The sequence below is a fragment of the Myiozetetes cayanensis genome, unplaced genomic scaffold, assembly GCF_022539395.1.
Source record: "Myiozetetes cayanensis isolate MyiCay16 unplaced genomic scaffold, myiCay2020 scf1, whole genome shotgun sequence".
Taxonomy (NCBI): Eukaryota; Metazoa; Chordata; class Aves; order Passeriformes; family Tyrannidae; genus Myiozetetes; species Myiozetetes cayanensis.
The window spans coordinates 71,511,592-71,523,862 of NW_026086604.1; the positions used below are offsets into that span (position 1 = coordinate 71,511,592).

General features: G+C 39.0%; 1 protein-coding gene across 1 annotated transcript in view; it reads right to left on the reverse strand.

Annotated features, from left to right (window-relative positions):
• Positions 1-12,271, reverse strand: part of DAP (death associated protein) — a 52,217-nt gene that overhangs the window by 11,191 nt on the left and 28,755 nt on the right. The window lies entirely within an intron of this gene.

Here is a 12,271-nt window from a genome sequence, read left to right on the forward strand (position 1 = left end):
AATTGGTTTAGGTTATTAATTTTCTGGACAGAAAAGTAATAATTAGTCTGACTGACTACCAGAGGGAAATATTTTAGCTGATTGCATGGGGACATACAGTATCTGATATTCTATGATAATTTATCCTGTTGAGGTCATTTATTTATCTGCCAGCGGCTTTCAGATCTTTAAGATCATCCACAGGATGGCACTGTTGAACCTCTGAGTCTCGTGTGTACAGTGAGTAGGGAACAACCTCAAAGGAATCCAGATGCTGCAGCAAATACTAAAACAAGTAAAAAGCATTACTTCCCCTTGATGTCAAATCTTGATAAAATGCAATACATATACACACACACAAAATTCATACACATACCTATAGACGCTACTTTTGGAAAACAATTTTCTTGTCCCCATGTACTAGGCTGTGCCCTGATACACCCCCTTAAATAGTTTCCACTTTGCTAAATTGTTCCTCTTCCTATGCAGACAAAATTAATGGAAGTTTAGAACAAGAACTCAATGCCCTATAAGGAAATTTCAATTACTATTTGTTTTGCTATTCACATATAAGCAAATTGGGTGTCCCAATCTTTTAATGAGGTGGTAAATCACTGGCTGTTACATTTAATAGCAACCGATTGACATTCACTGTTCTTACATTCAACCTATGTTCTTACTATCAACCCACTGCAGCATATGGTCTGATTAATCTCACCAGCCTCCCATTCATCTTTGGTTTTAGTGCATGTATTAGCCATAAAAGAAAATTATTTAAGAAAGATATCCACCATCTCTTATCTATATTGTTGCACATGATAGTGCTATCAGAGAATAAATTTCTCTTTCACGTCTTCTTCTGATCACAAAATGAAGATTTAAGTATTTCACCTTTTCTATAGACTCAGGAGGATTTAGAAATAGTCTGCAGTTCTCCAACTGCTGGTTGATTTATTGAGGTTCAACCCTGTTATTGCAGTAGCTACAGTAGCTCTTAGTGAACACCAATGACAAACTTCTCACAGGTAGTGACTGCAGCATTAGCCTACTTAATAATCTGTAAGCACTTAACTGTGGAAAAAGATAGAGGTATGAAAACTGACATAAAGCAAGTAGTGCTTAAATGGTGACACTACTCAAAGGAAACTCTAAAATAAGGAATGAAGTAGACTTTAAGAAATGACCAAAGACCATGGCACAAGGGGAGAAAGGACGAAGTCTCCCATGAGTTTGTCAAGTGCTGAAGTGCATCCCTATGCATATTCCCATGAGAGCAACCCACTTCCATGCTGAGAATATCACAACCATGGGCCTGTACTGCAGTGCCTTGGCTACAGAAACAAATGAACCAGTTGTGGCACTGCTGTAGCTCCTCCATTTCCCAGCATATGAAAGATGGCATGGAACTGGAAAACCAGCACGACACTGTACTAGGATGTCAGCTCAGTGAGCAAAACACAAGAAGGTAGAAACTAACGAGAAGGTGAAAATCTTCTCACTCCTGTCCAGGTGAATCTGTGTTTGTCTCAGACACATAGCAGTGGCCTGGAATTTCCCAGCCTTTCCTATTAAGAGTTCATAACCTGAATCTTGCTTTCCAATGTTTCACGGTATTAGTCTTTCAGTAGATGTGCACCTTTCACTCTCCTACTGCTTTGAGCATTGCAACACCATTTGTTATGACCCCAAATGGCACTGCAGACACAAAGTCTAATGTGCATACACATGTCCGCACATGCATAAATACTACTCCATCTTCCACAAAGACACAATTATTGTGAGGAGCCTTCTCAACTCAGATTTACACTGTGCATTCTGCATGGTTTCCATTCTGCAGTTGCAAGTGGCTCTGCCCAAAGCACAACAGACCATGATGAAGTTCTCCCCCATTTCAACAGGCTACTCCTGGGAAAACTCTGAGCACAATAAAGGGTGTTGTGGAAGGTCATGAAGACGCTCTGGTCATATCAGATCCCATGCTGAAGATTGTGTGAGCTGGCTGTTATTGGCCAGGAACCTGCTTTAGTTACAACCCTGCTGAAGTTATTGACACAATTCTCCCTATTCTCCAGTGGCAAGTGGAGGCATAAATGCTGTCATAGGAATAAGAGACCAGTAAACCGTGGAACATGGAATTCCTCTTAATTCAGACACAGAAAACAGAGAAAAAAATTTTAAGTATGCAGTCCTACATTCAGAGCTCATAAAGGAGCAACAGAAGACAGAATTAAAAAAATGCTTTTAACTTAAACAGTTTACTTTCAATACTAAAAAACCCCTAGCCCCTAGTACACTTAGCCCAGGTAGTTTTTAATGCGACATAAGACAAAGAACAATGCTCTCTCAAAGGGATTCAGGCACAGGTGTGTCTTTGCTTAAATGAACTTGGGAGAAATATAATTTCTCCACAAAGAAACTGACCTCCCTTGACCTGAGAGGAAGCAACCACTTCATTCCTCTACTACCATTACCACACCTGTGCTGAGGTGTGGTGGTTGGAAAGGTAGTATCTTCATTTTCCATCTCTAAACATGCAGTCACCTGAACACAATCAGAACAGGCTGTTTCTTCCATCCGTATTTATCTTAAGGGTTTAATCTAGAAGGTCAATATCATCTGCAAAACTTCCACTGTCAATGGGACTGGAACTTGGTACCATGCAAATATAGAGAAAATGACCTTGAGGAGATCAATAGCAATGGGATTCAAAGAATTATAATCTGAAGGATGTCAAGAGGAGTTCTTAGATGGTAAGCTTTCACTCAGTGTGAAATAAATGTCTATCTTTGTAAAGTGATAATAGAAGCCATGACAATGCAAATGGGTAACAGATCAATGTGCTGTTAAATCTGAATATAGTCCTAAAGTAGTACCCATTCACTTCAATGGGACATAGAAATCTTAAAGCAACTACAAACTCCTGAATGTCAATACCACTAGTGATTTTTCTGTTAATCTAACAAGAATGACTACTAATTTTCTAGTTCAATCTGTTAGATCTGTCACGTCCTGGTGTTCCAATTGTTTGAATGCCTTTTAATTGCCTTAATAACAGTGAAAGCAGTTCATTTCCTTAGAGAAGTACTATAGCACCTGCAGGATGGCAGCTGACCACCTGGCAACATTATCTTCTACCATGCAGAGCACAATTACATTGCATTTTTTCTGTTTGTGATGCACACATAGCTTTGCTTCTTCACTTTGTTTTTACAGGACAAACAGATTCCTCTCTGAGGAATAAAAATAAAATAAGCATGCACAGTCTCAGCTGAGTTTACATTTACTAAATATCAGCACCACTGTTGGTACTTTATACTGGTAGTTTGTACTAGTATTTTATACAACCCATTTCCATACACAGCAGAACAGGAAAAAAAGATGCACTAAAATGACTCATTTTATTTCACCCTCTACCTGGTGGGACAGTTCTGGATGGAGTACTGTCTGAAGTTGTGTTTCTGTAATTCTAGCTGAAGGGCGTCCTCAGTAAGAACACAATTTTTCCAAAACAACTGCTTGGGAGTAGTACTTCTGGCCACTGTCTGTATGATACAACAAAGGAGATGATTTAAGAAATCAGTAGCCCACTCACCCTTGAAAAGCTTACCTATCTAAGTATCAACTTAGGTTAGATTAGCAAAAAAACTTTTTCTAAAGAGTCCTTGATTCATCTATATGTTTCAAAAATCTATTTCTGTCATCTTGTATATATTTGGACCTAAAAACATTTTAATTAATTTTTTTATTTATTAATTAAGCAGGATACACCCATTGTAGGAGGCCATTATCAGGCAAATGCAGAGATCTCTCCTGATTCAGAAGATAATTTTTACTCTATGTAGTTCAGTGGAGTCCCAGTGTGAAGATTAATGAAAACGAACAACACCACAATCAGATTTTCAAACAATTAAAAAGTGAAAATAGCAATCATCACAATTACTACACCTTCTATCATACACACAACCAGGTGTACAGCTTGTAAACGCTACACTAACATAACTTTTCAAAATGTGGAGTGACTTACTCATAGCTTAATTCTTTTCAAATTTTCACATTTTGAAGAAACATTTTGTCATTATGAGACATTTCCACTACGAAAGTGCATTTTCCATTATTTATCTCTTGGTTCCATTTTCTTATTTCCCATCCCATCATTAAGGCTCCTCAAGCTGCTGGGACATAGAGCTAAACATCTGTGTAATGCTTACTATTTTAAGAGTTCAGTACAAAAAATATCCCTGTTTAGTTTTCATTACAAAAGCAAGAGGTTAGAGGGAGCTCAAGATCTGCAGGAGTAACAACCAGAGGAAATTATTTAATGGTACTTTTTGGCAGAGGGTGCAGGGGAGGTAAGGATGCTGTTCTTCTCTCCATCCTCTCCATCTCTAGCTACCTCTAACAGCCTTTAAGCCCCCAAGAGCTAGTTCCCAAACCAATACTTTTTTTGGTTGTTTTTAATAACAACACATTAACTGTGCAACAATGGCAAGTTAATCATCAAACTGTTTATTTTCTAAGAAGTGATGACTTTGGGTAACATATTTCCAAAGTCGATGCTTTCCTGAGAAAACATATCTGAAACTTACAGTACAATCATTTCACATGCAAATAGAGAAGATCAGGAATTTGGAACTTGTAGCACCTAAATTTTGCTGCAGGCTGGAGTGCAAGATGATGCACTGCCTGATTCAGCTGAACTCTTCTGAATTCACATGATCTTAGACACAGCTGAAAATCTCTGCAACAAGAAGTCTTAAAAATACTTTAGAGGAACTGCAACAATTTGGATCTTAACTGTCTTCCTTTTCTTAATCAAAGAAAATTAAAGATATACTGTCCTGAGATTGCTAAATCAAAGAATACCAAGAGGATTCAAATGGTTATCCTGCTCACATCAGAAAAACATACCATGAATGAGTGTGAGCAATAAGAGACAAAAACAGTAGAAATCATACTGACAGAAATGCATGTATCTGAAAAAGATCTCAGGACTCAATTAAGGCTCTAAATTCTGGTTTGGTAACTTACAACATAGATAATCTTTAAAAACTGTGCAAAAAAAAAAAAATCCAAGTTTTCATTTAACTGAAAATGAGAGACATTATTTGAATTTTTAATTGAGAGAAAACTGCAAAATGTAAAATAGCAAAGGTCAAGGGAATACAGCAAAGCTAAAAGTAACAATCACGTATTTTGGGAAACGGTATCTATCTGTGGTCACTTCTCAGTGTCATAGTGATTCCCAGAGCACCTATCATGATAGGTGCAAGTAAGTGTTGAGGCTACAATTCAGGTTGTTCCCAGACACAGAAAGCTGTGGTTCAATGAATATGCAGTATCTGATGGGGGCTGAAAAATTGCCACTCACTACAAGCTTTTGGTCACAGCCAGACGGTTCTGCTTAAAAACTCAAAATAAGAACACAAGAAGCCAAATTAATCTCTGATACATTTACTGCTTGTACTTCTATCACTTGCAATCCTCCTTTCACATTATTTCCTGATATCATATTTTATAAACTGGTATGTGTAAATTTTTGACTGACAACCACTTTGCACACTTTTTTCATTTCAAATACCTACTCATTAATTCTGAATTTATCAGCAGCGGGGAAAAAAAGCAAAAAGAGCAGGTGTAAAGAGAACATCCTTAATTTATTGAAAGGCCAAATAATTTTCCAATTTTCATCCTCTATATTTATGGCAAAACTTTGTATTAACCAATGTGGCATTCCTATTATTAACCTGCACTGTCAAGAGAGGAGACAGACCTCTTGTGTATACTTGCTCTGAGTACTCACTGCTATGACATTAAAATTGACAGGAGGGTATTGGGCTCCTGTCATATATATTTAAAATCTTCATGCAGAAGAAGCCCATGGAGACATACTCTAGGCACCCAGATGACAGCAATGCTATTGCTGCTACATAATGGCCAGCTGCAAACTGAAGTTTAATTTCATTTTTGCCTATCAGATGGACCTCTTCTAGCTACTTCCAGTTATAAAGAAATTTCCATGAATTTTACAGCAGCAATCCCCATTCATAACTGTAACACATCAAAGGAAGTAAAAAAGTGTACAGGAGCTTTAAGCGAGAAATTCAAGTTTTGTTGTGAAGCTCTGCTGTGGAGAACAGTAGCACCTCCTGGCGTAACACAGAGCGGATAATAGAACACTCCACAGCTCAGAAAAAATACAGTGCAATCATGCTACTTGATCTGTGAGTGGAAGTAAGAAGAGAAGGGCCCACTCCTTCCAAGGACAGTTCAAGACTTTTGTGAGTACTGGGCAAAAGTACGGGGGGGTGGGGATCTGAAAGGAGAGGACAAGGAAAGGCAAAGGAAAAAAAAGGAAGGAAAAATGGGCATCCTCTCCTTTGGCAATACTGCTGATTAAGCATCAGGAAAAATTTCCCAAAACACAGTCAGTGTGTGAGCTCCTGTGACAGGCCCAGATAACAGGGCAGAAGAGATACCCAGGGACAAGCTCCATGTTACAAGAACGAGCTATCTTGTTTTGTAGACAACAGTAACACTAGAGAAAGCACATGAAAAGACAATGAAAAGATGCCATTGATTTGCCTATGAAGTGCTTTGATGTCAATACCACAGATACCAGTAACAGGCATTTTGCTATGGGCTTACTGCCTCACATAGACAAAGAGCTCGGCTATGACCTTGTTAAGCATGCAAAGAGAGACAACACTGGTGCACAGATATTCTCTCTTCTCCCCCTTTCTGTGTGGGTGGACTAATTACAGTCACATGTATGCAACTGCCCCCTCCCCCCTTTCTTTTATGCCACATGAAGAAATTATCAAAGCGTTTCGTAGCCTATGCAGGGAAAAGGAGCACTGTCATTTTTCTGAAAGATCATCAAAAGACAGATCTGCAACTCCTGGGGAAAGCACTGATAAGCTATTAGCAGTAATCAACCACCAGGCATCTATGGATGAGTTTTGGTATCTCTGCTATTTCCAGAAGCCTAGTTTCCATACAGTCCACTGGAGACCTCAATCTTCTATGAATCACAAGGTTATGACCTGAGCATTTGAAATAGGAAGCCCACAACCATCCACAGCACAAGAAAAATGCATGAGAAATTGCCTATTTTCTGTATCTGTCTGTGCTGGTATGACACAACCACAACATGTGACAAAAAGCATATACCCAGCATTGTGTCAAAGGGAGAGCTATGATCATTCATGGAAGTAGCAGAAGTCATGCTGATTTTAGTCTACATTGGTTTTGCAGAGCTTCAAGTAACAGTGGGGTGTTGAATGGAAACACTCCAGAAAACACAAGCTAAGCCAATTCATTATTATGAAAGTCCACCCTGAAGTAATTCCTGCCTGTCTCTCTCTAGGTCTCACAGACTGGCAACCAGCCTCTCGTAACTTTCTCATCAACCACTCAATGTTCAGAAAGTCTCATTTTTATTTCACCAAATGTTATCTCACTGTAACTCTTGGCATATGAAGTAATTTTATCAGCTGTTACCATTTCTTTTAGGTATGGTAATCTTGAGGAACAAATTAAATAAAAACTTAAATCAAACTGACAGGTGTGACTTCAGTAGTGGGTTTTTAATGGAAATGCATATTTAGAACTTCAGAAAGGTTTGTAATTATTTCAGGTAGGTCATGTTTCAGATCAGATCAAAATATTAACATAACAATGGGAAGGTGTAATTTGGTGGTGTTTGTGTCCTTGGAAAATATAAGGAAATCCATTCAGTATTTCAGCTATTCTGCATATAATGCAACAGTTTGAAAAGCAGTTTGTAAACTTGAACTCTGGGTATTTTCATTAATATATCCTGCTGTGATTTCTAAAGAGGTTAGGCATCAATAATTTCTACTGATTTAAACAGGAACACTGTAACCACAAAAACTGGGTGCAGAGTATCAAATAGGGTACCTGCACTTCAGAAGCCATTTCTGAATTTTCAGTAATGCGTGACTTAGCCTGCAGCATCACTGTCACAGAAGCATGACAAAAGGGAAAATCTGATATAATTCTTGGGAAAAACTTGAAAATGATTTGAGAACAAATGAACACATAAACAGGATAGAACGAAAGAGGCAGTTGTTCACCATCTCACACATGCTTTTTTCTCTCTAAACAATTTGGTTTTAATTATAAAGAAATACACAAAAAACCCCACTTTTGCACAAAAGTATTGTGCAAAACGTGGACTTAGATAGCCCAGAAGATCATAGGCCAGGCAATGCAAGCAGAGGCCAACTCAAACACTGTTGCCAATGTGACCTTGTCCCTGGACCCGCATATCAGTATCTTCCCTTGTGGTTTACCTGGCTGCAGCTTAGGCCTTTGGTAGCAGTGCCCATAAACAGATGCCAGGCCACAGATAACACTCTCATCACTGCACTGATGCACTGACAGGTCAGTGCTCAGGGCAGGCTGTCTCTCTCAAGGCTCAAATGCCCACAGCAGTTGTTTCACTCTGAAGATCACCAGCTTTTTCTTCCTTCATGGAGCATGCCACTGCATGTATTTATTGGTTTTGCGCTCATCTGACACTGGCAGTCTGTTGATCAGAGAACTCTGGTCAGACAGTTTGGATCAGTACAGTTATAGAGATAACCAAGAGCTGGTTATATGATGTCCCACCAGCCCAATTTATAACATGTACAAGATGCCTGCATAAGGTCACACTAAAAAGGCTAGATGGCTCTCCTGGATCATCCAGTCTCTAGTATGTGTTGCTTGGGTGGCTCCTCCTGGACACTGGCAAAAAGGACAAATGCTTCCCTCTAAGAGCCCTCTTACTAAAGGTCTGCCACTACCTTTCAGATTGATTTTAAATTTCTGTCTTGGATTTTGTCACTTCCTCAATTCAAGTCTCTTAAGTCAGCTCAGAGTACTGGAAACACTCATTCCTAACATTGCCTGGACATACTATCTTCAAATTCATAAACCATAACAGCCTTCAATGATTTGAGAACTAAAAGAGCCAAGTCCAAAAGATAAACAACACTGTAAAATCTACTAAAATTACAGAAGTCTAATTACAGAGCAGTCCACCACAGAACCACAGAAGGGTTGAGGTTGGTGAGGACCTCTGCAGATCATCTAGTCCAAGACTCTGTTCAACCTCAGCCACCTAGAACAGGCTGCTCAGGACAACATCCAGGTAGCTTTTTAATATCTCCAGGGATCAAGACTCCACAACCTCTCTGGGAAATCTGTGCCAGCATCCAGTCACTCTCACAGGAAACACTTTTTTTTTAAATTGATGTTCACAGGGAACCTCCTGTATTTCAGTCTGTGCCCGTTGTCTCTGGTCCTGTCACTGGGTACCACCAAAAACTGCGTGACTCCCTTTTCTTTGCACCCTCTTTTCAGGTATTTACACATACTGAAAAGCTCTCCCTGGGCCTTCAGGCTGAACAGTCTCAGCTCTTCCCAGCTTTCTTCATAGCAGAGGTGCTCCAGTTTCTTCAGCATTTTTGTGGCCCTTCACTGAGTTGACTCTGATTAGTAGCTCCAACTCTCTCTTGTACCAAGGAGCCCAGAATGGGACACAATCCTCTGGTATATCATCCCCTCTTTCCAGTTTTGTGCCATATGAAAACTTGCTGTGGGCATCAGTCTGCCCCATCACCCAAACCATTAATGAAGATGTCGAACAAGACTGAACCAGATCCAGCAATGACCCCGGGGTACACTCCTAATTACTGGCCTCTGACTAGACTTCCTTCTACTGATAACTGCTCTCTGGGCCTGGATATTCAGCCAGGTTTCAACTGACCTCGCCGTCTGTTCATCCAGCCCATACTGCATCATATCCACTCTATAAAGATCTTAGGCAAAACAGCAGTGAAAGCCTTGCTGAAGTCTAGGTAGACAATATCCAAGGCTCTCCCCTTGTCTATCAAGCTAATATTTTCATTGACTTTGTCAAGCATGACTTCCCTTTGGTGAATCCATGGTAAATTTTCTATCACTTCTGTGTCCTTCTAGTGCCTGGAAATGGTTTCGAGGATTAGCTGCTCAATCACCTTCTCAGGAACTGACCAGCCTGTAGTTTTCTGTCTCCTTCTGACTGCCTTTTCTGAAGTGCTTATAAACACTGGGAATTTTTTTACTATTATTCCAAGAGTTTCTGTTAGGTGCTTCAAGAAAACAGAAAAGCTATTAGAAGAGTGGGACTGAAATGTCAAAATTATGAATAAGATATTTTATTCTTCAAAAGATTTTATTTTTATCTTTTAACTTAGCTGAATATTTTGTGTCAAATATAATTCCATATAAAGCATTCAAAACTTTTTGAGACAGATTATGCAGTGATTATGCTGAAATAAATACAAAAGCTAATTACAGAACTATGAACTCATGAGGTGATGAAGATATCCACATTTACATTTTATGGTTTAGAATTAACTATATGCATGTACATTCCTCTACGAAAAACAGCAGAATAGCAAATTTCAGCAGTATTACATTTTTATGATCTTAATAGTTATTATCTACAAAAATAGTTTTTATATAGTGCTATTGCACAGTAGAATTCGATTTCCTCCTTCCTTGCATTTATGAAGTCAACTTCTGTATAAAACAATTCAACCATTCTAATATAATCATCTAACAGATGAGAGACTTCTGGGGTATGGAAACTCCAGACCTAGTTGAAGTAAGCGGTACATGTAACATGAAAAAGGTATTGTATCACTGATGTAAAGTCTAGACAAATCTTGAGCACCTAAAATGTCTGGATGAGATTAATCTAAAATTCCTGGAAGGCAAACAAACTGGAAAGCAATGGGCCTCTACAGTCAGCACTGTCCATCTTCACAGAAACTGTGGATTAAGAGACATTAAAAACTTAACAGAAGACCAGTGAACTTGTGACACAGCAGCATCTTAGTCAAATCCCATGAAAATTAACTTGTAAACAGGTTTCCCCACCACCATTAGCCTTTTCACCCTAAAATAAAGCTGTCCAAAGGTTGGCTGGTTTCTGTTTAATCCTGTTTTGTGGGCAACCAGGAACATGATAGAGAAAGCAAACTCTGTCAGAGTTTTAAAAATCCAGTTCTGAGAGCAGAGAATAAGGAACCACTGATAAAAGTGACACCACAAAAATAGTTCTACAACTGCAATAAATAAACAATGGCAAGCAAATTAAATTAGGGTCTAGAAACTGCCTGTTTATAGGCTGGTCACAGGAACCTGCAACATATCCTTAAAAAGGAATACATAATACTCTTCACATTAAAGTTTGCTTTGGCTGAGATAATTTCCACTGCCAGGAAGAAATGCGCATTTCATGAATAAGGCCAGTATCAAAACTTTAAATCACAAGTTTCTCTTACTCTAAGATACAGGGTCAACCTTCTTCTATTGAAAACACAAAGCTTTGAACTAAAATTTCTGTCCATTTACAGATATTCTGTCTATTTATAGCAATACAGATATTTAGACCTTAGGCTTTCTACCATTCTGTGTGCTCAGGTCTATTAAACCAGTTTAAAAAAAAAAATCCAATGCACAGCTGGACAGCTATTCCTGTTCCATACTTTGGCAGCATTAGTTCATGCATTACAGATGACATTAACTATGAGAGCTTCATCCAAGGCAATGTCTGTCTTGATGAGAACGAACCCCTTTTATCCATGGCAAGAAGCACTCTCTGAGATGCTAAACTGTTTGATTAAAATAGGCAGACGATAATCCTTTGTGGCCTATATTACTCTCCTCTGAATTTCAAAAGACCCAGTAAAATTACCTCTATTTCTCCCAGTTACCTTAAAATCAGCAGACTGATTAGCTAAGGGTTGTTTTCTGGGATCAACTGGTTCTTGCAATTCAGCTAAGGGAAGATATATGCAAATAGCAAAGATCTTGAAGAGATGTACAGCAGAAATCATGGGGTGGGACTCGCACAACATTACTTACTTGAACACATCTAGCTGTATGTCAGACCATATTACCTCTTAACTGACTACAACTTCATCCTGATACATCTTGAAATATTCATGTGGGACTGAGCAGAACCAGGACAGTTCCAACCAGGATTTGACCCCCTCCACAGAACAAGGCTGTCTAACCTCTGCAGGTACCAACCATAGAAAGTGCTGATCCTCTGGAAAACAAGGATGTAGTTTAACTCTTTGAATAACTACCTTCAAGGGAAGGTAAGCTGCTCTGCCATATTGAGAGTGGAAGCAACTTTACGAAGCTGTGGCATTGCTACAGCTTATCAGAGAGTCTCACCTGTCACTTCTCTGTCAAAAACATTCTCTCTAGCATTTACGTGTGTGGCAAA